Below are 5,751 nucleotides of genomic sequence, written 5' to 3'. Positions count from 1 at the left end.
GTAACTGTGATTTCAAGGTCATTTCCAATCATCTATGTTAAGTGTTTTGACTCAAGGAAACTGGCATTGCCATAGATGAAATCAGTAAAAGGCATATTTATTTCTTCTTTGCCACATAACTAGACAAATGTCAGTTCAAAAAGTTGCGATTATTTAGTGTACTTTTTTCATCTCAGTTACTTATGTATTTTTTCATTTATTTAAATTTCCATACATGTATACAGTAAAATATGGTCATATCCACCCTAACATCTGTCCTCCAACTTCTACAAGATTCCTCTCAGAATCACCCGATTGACTCTATAGCCCTGGTTGGTCTGGGACTTGCTGTGTAAATCAAATTAGCCTAGAACTCACAGAGGTCCACCTGAATCTGATCCTGGGCTTAAAAGTCAGCACCACTAAACCATTCCTCTGTGTGTGTGTGTGTGTGTATGTGTGTGTGTGTGTGTGTGTGTGTGTGTACAGAAATACACATACACACATTTTTTGTATCCCAGTAAGCCCTATTAGTGCTAGTCATACATGCATACTGTGTGTACAGACATTCACTGGATTATCAGAGTCCTACCAGTGGCTTGTCCCCAAGGAAGAGTGAATTTCTATCAGCTGTTGTTAACTGCAGCTCCTCATTTGATGCAAGGGCTTATAAGTTCTTCTCCCACCCATGCACGATGTGCAAACAAATGACACAGCCACCTCCGTCACTTTACTCGGTTAACATATACTAATAAAATGTTATGGTATTTTCAAATTTATATGTACCTGTATTGTATATGTATAATGACACATTGTATATACTTGTAATGGCTATTCTTGGTTGTGAACTTGACTATATGTGGAATGAACTTCAATCCAGAATTGGAAAGCTCACCTTTGATCCTGATTTGAGGCTGGGAGACACAAATTTCTGAACTGAATCTTGGCATGGAGATCATGAGGCAAAGTGGCTGTGAATCTCAGGAGTTTAAGACAAGGAGATCTCTGAGTTCAAGGTCACCTAGGACAAAGCAAGTCCCAGTTCCAGCTGTGGTGGTACACACCTTTAATCTGGGACACACCTTCTGCTGGAGATTTATATAAGGACATTGGAAGAAGGAAGAGTCTCTCTTTCATCTGCCTGCCTGATTTGTAGGACTGAGCCACTGCTAGATCCTTGGACTCCTATCCATACCTGTTGCTGATCATTGTTGGGGAGTTGGACTATAGACTGCAAGTCATCAACCAATTGTCTTACTGTACAGAGATTTCCCATAAGTTCTGTGTCTCTAAAGAACCCTGTATAAGACAATTCTCTTTTATAATATATAATTTCTATTGATAGATAATGTAATTTATTTTTTTATTCATAATATTATTATATTCATCCCTATGTTTATATGTAAATAAAACACAGGTTGTATGCCTATGAAACAGTAACACACTGCATACTTGATGACTGCTGTCTTTTCCCTACTCCCTACTGCAGGGGAGAAAATGGACCATTCTCATCAATGAAAAAGGTAAAATAAAATGTTAACTATTGGCTGGAAACACAGATGGTTTACAAATAAAATTACATCTTCTTGATTGCTACTTTAGAAATTTATCTTCATTTCCTGAAGTCACTTTTTATGATACATTACTATATCAAATACTATCTCATAGTTTTTAAGGTAAGTTAATTTTATTCTTGGTACAAAAGTATACACATAGTGTTGTGCAACTTCCAGTAATATCCGGGTAGGGCTTCATGCACATGACTGTATGGTTTAATACTTCCCTATGTGATCCAAAGCTCTTTTGTTGTCATATTATGATCTCTAAGCAGAATATTTTTGATCCTGAAATTATATACAATACCTAACTTTTTCTAAAACACTTCATTAGCTCTCCATAGAATGCTATTTAAGTGTGTTTGACTGTTCGGTCCCAGGATATGAATTCCAGTAGAGAACTTTCTGGATAATATTTCCTTACAAAGTGCTGTTAACTGCTTCCTCCAAGAAGTTAATTTCTTGTCTTGAAATTTAAACCTTATGTTTAAATAGAAGATAGAGAAGGCAGATGCTGGATTATTTAGTACCAAGCTGGTTTTCTGTCCTGATATGGGTAAGGGCTAGTCACTTGAGGTGTTTCTCATTCCTTTGGATTTGTAGCTGTTTCAGACTTTATAAATAATCATTTTGAGTATTACAAGTCTATGGGCATTTTCTCACCAAATTGTCCATTTTTACAGGAGTATTTTTCTTACAAGTTTGGAACCATAAAATAGAAACTTTCCTAACTAGTCAAGCTACTAGGGTGTATGTGGGCAGGGTTTTGCACATTTCCTGCTGTGTGATTTAATTGTGCTGTTCTGACCATTTTTTTTGCATAGGCTGCTGGCCAGTATAAGCTGGAAATCTATGTTAAATCGTTGTCCAAGGAGGTATTGCAGATGTGGTCAGTATTTGTTTTAAAGGAAACAGTGAAAGGCATTCTTCACTCGAGCTTTGTGAAATAATGTGCAGATGCTTATGGCTGTGGATACTGTGTGGTGTGAGGAATGCTGTTGTGCACTGACTGTGTGGTGTGAGGAATGCTGCTGTGCACTGACTGTGTGGTGTGAGGAATGCTGTTGTGCACTGACTGTGTGGTGTGACGAATGCTGCTGTGCACTGACTGTGTGGTGTGACGAATGCTGCTGTGCACTGACTGTGTGGTGTGAGGAATGCAGCTGTGCACTGACTGTGTGGTGTGAGGAATGCTGCTGTGCACTGACTGTGTGATGTGAGGAATGCTGCTGTGCACTGACTGTGTGGTGTGAGGAATGCTGTGGTGCATTGACTTGCTGCCTTTTTTCTTTTCTCCCTACCCCTGCATCCTTCTGGTGGTTCAGGTTGGACAACTAGGTGCCCATGACCAAGTCCTCATTGTGGATGGATTTAGTCTATTTGGACATTCTCAGGAAAGGTATGACTAATTGTTTCCTTTAAAGCCTCAACTGATTGGTTAGTTTTAATGTACTGAAGTGATATTTTGCGTTTTGAAATTTGAATTCAAAAAGTAGTGATGTAAAAGATCTTTGTGTTTACTCACCTTCCTCAATAATCCTAGTTGTTAGAGCACATGAATCTCATTTGTGTTCACTCATAAGAATGTATATTAGTATAGAGTATTACCTTAAATAATTATATAAATATGTACACATATACTTAGAGCTTGTAAAATGTTTAAATATCTTAATGTTAATGTTATAGAATAGAATATACTTACCTGTTTTATAATTAATTATCATAAGTGATGTGGACAGGACATAATCTTCTGAAAGCCTGGTTTATTTCCCCAAACAGCAACCAGGCTGAGGAACCTAAGCACAAGTATTCTGAACATAGACTCTACTGTGACAGTGACCGCTGTTTCTTTATATTTTCTTCCTAGGGCAGCAGAACTCATGACTAGTACCAGTCCCATGGTTACCCTGAAAGTTGCAAATCAAGGCATCCTCTTTCACTGCCTGTCCACCTTTCTTACCCAGCCATTGTCCTCCATGGTGCAGAGAGGTAAGAGCTAGTGACTCAAGCCAGGTTAGCCAACATATAGTGATCCTGTATTGGGATATGGCTACTCCTAAAAGTTATCAAAATCTGGGGCTGGAAAGATGATTCAGTATTTTACAACACCAGTGTTATCCCAAAACTCTAATTTTATGGGATTTAAAGCACTTTTCTAAGTTCTCTGGACATGAGTCAAGCATTCGTGTGTACACATGCTGGGCAAACACTCATACACATAAATTATTTTTATAAAGAGAGGCCCTAAAATTCCCATGTAGTAGCTCCTACCACAGCTCTTGCTCAGCTCTTCAAGGAAGAAGTTAGTTGAGACTGAGTGCATGATGCTGAGAAATACTTCTGGATCATGATTCAGATCAGATCTAATGGTACAGTTTCCTAGATATAGTTACAGTCTGTTAAGTGCAGTATTGTGAACTCTCTTCTGACCCTGCCTCAGCTTTGGAACCTGCACACCTTAGCGCCTAACCTTTGTAGCTACAGTATCAACAACAATATCAGTGTCTGACAGCCTAGAATCCTGTATACTAAAGCGAGGAACAGGAAACAATCCTGGCTAGACCATGTGTTGGCATATTAAAGCAGAACACCATTTACAAACTCAAAGAGGGAAGTGGGTAACGAATGAGTCCCGGGTGAGCAGACAGGAAGACTAAACTGTGAACAGGCATTGATAATCACACCAGGGGACAGCACCATGTGATGCTGTCATACTGATTGATGGAAAATAATATGTGAGTTATCAGGTGAGAGAAGAGTAGTTGAGTACTTTTAAATATTACTCGAAAAATAGTTACTTTGTTATTTACAAATTATAAGTCAGATCTGAGAAAATAAATAAGGTCAATTTCTCCCATAGATACATACTAAGTGAATGAAAAGTTTTTCTAGACAATATATGTAAAAGCTTTTCAAAATGTTCGTATAAAGCTATTTGTGGTGGCATGTACCTTTAATGCCAGCTCTAAGGATGCAGAAAGAGGCAGATTTCTGTGACTTTGGGGCCCTCCTGCCTGTGTACTGAATTCCAGACCAGCCTCAAATATATAGTGAGACCCTGGGCTATGGTTTCTTCTGATTGCTTGCTCGTTTTTGCATTTTTAGGCTGGTCAAAGAATGTATATAAAAGATCACCCTATTATACCAAGAGCAGTTATTAAATATAAGAATTTTAGATGCATCCTTTGAAGCTCTTCATCTTAGAAAAAATGACGGAGAGAGAATGAGTGAATTGGCTTTGGTTTCAGTTTCAGATCGTTATAGCTCAGGTAAACCCAGAGCACAGAGTGAAGTTTTTATGAGTTTTATTTTTCTTGGATATTTTATGTATTTACATTTCAAATGTTACCCCTTCCCATGCTCTCCCAACCCCCTGCCCATGCTTCTATGAGTATGATCCCGCTCCCACCCACCCATTCCCATCTCAATGCCCTGTTCAGCTTGCAGCTGAATATTACACTGAATATGGGGACCCCAATGGAGGAGTTAGAGAAAGAACTGAAGGAGCTGAAGGGGTTTGCAATCCCATAGGAAGAACAACAATATCAACCAACCAGACCCCACAGCTACCAGGTAGGAAAACATGAACTCATGAGTACACAAGGAGGGATCCATGACTCCAGCCACTTATGTAGCAGAGGATGGCATTATCCAACATCGATAGGTGGAAGAGTAAAGGTTTTGAGCTCTATAATAATTCAGCTCAAAACGGCTCCCCAGAGAGTCCTCAAGAGCCTTGGACAGAGCACAGTCATCCAACGAAGCTGCCTGGTAAAGACAGGCTGATGAAAAACAGAGCAGATCACCCTTTCAGCTCCAATGTGACAAGTAAGAAGAGGCATTCTCTAAGTCACCTTGTCACCCAGATCATTGTTTATACTTTGATCATTGTTTTTTGTGTCCCTTGGCCAGCTAGAATACAGTTTTCATAGAGGTCTCATATTAGTCCAAAATTAGGATTTTATTTGGAAAACCCTTGACCTTATAGATCAAAATGCACTGTAAATGTGTCTTCAAAATGGATCGGGTTTCCAAGTTAGTGGAGATCATTTTTACACTTAAAAGAGTTGCTAACAAAGTAGTGAGGATGGAGTATACTGAATAGAGACCCCAACGTCCAAAAGGCTTCAACCTCCAAAAGGCTTCACGTATTTACTCTCATGTCTCTAGCCCAGATCTCATCTGGTCCTGGAGAAAGTCCTTCTCCTGGTCTGTG

At 39.1% G+C, this 5,751-nt stretch overlaps 1 long non-coding RNA gene across 1 annotated transcript in view; it reads left to right on the top strand.

Moving 5' to 3' along the window:
• LOC134482759 (uncharacterized) overlaps nucleotides 1–1,579 on the top strand; it is a 72,534-nt gene extending 70,955 nt beyond the window's left edge. The window contains exon 7 of the long non-coding RNA XR_010059295.1: nucleotides 860–1,579. This is a non-coding gene — a long non-coding RNA (uncharacterized LOC134482759). The remainder of the gene's footprint in view (nucleotides 1–859) is intronic.
• Nucleotides 1,580–5,751: the final 4,172 nt, after the last annotated feature.

This window comes from Rattus norvegicus, chromosome 1 (genome assembly GCF_036323735.1).
Source record: "Rattus norvegicus strain BN/NHsdMcwi chromosome 1, GRCr8, whole genome shotgun sequence".
In the NCBI taxonomy this organism is placed as follows: domain Eukaryota; kingdom Metazoa; phylum Chordata; class Mammalia; order Rodentia; family Muridae; genus Rattus; species Rattus norvegicus.
Note: the sequence above shows the minus strand (reverse complement) of the source record. Positions and strands in the feature narration are given on the sequence as shown.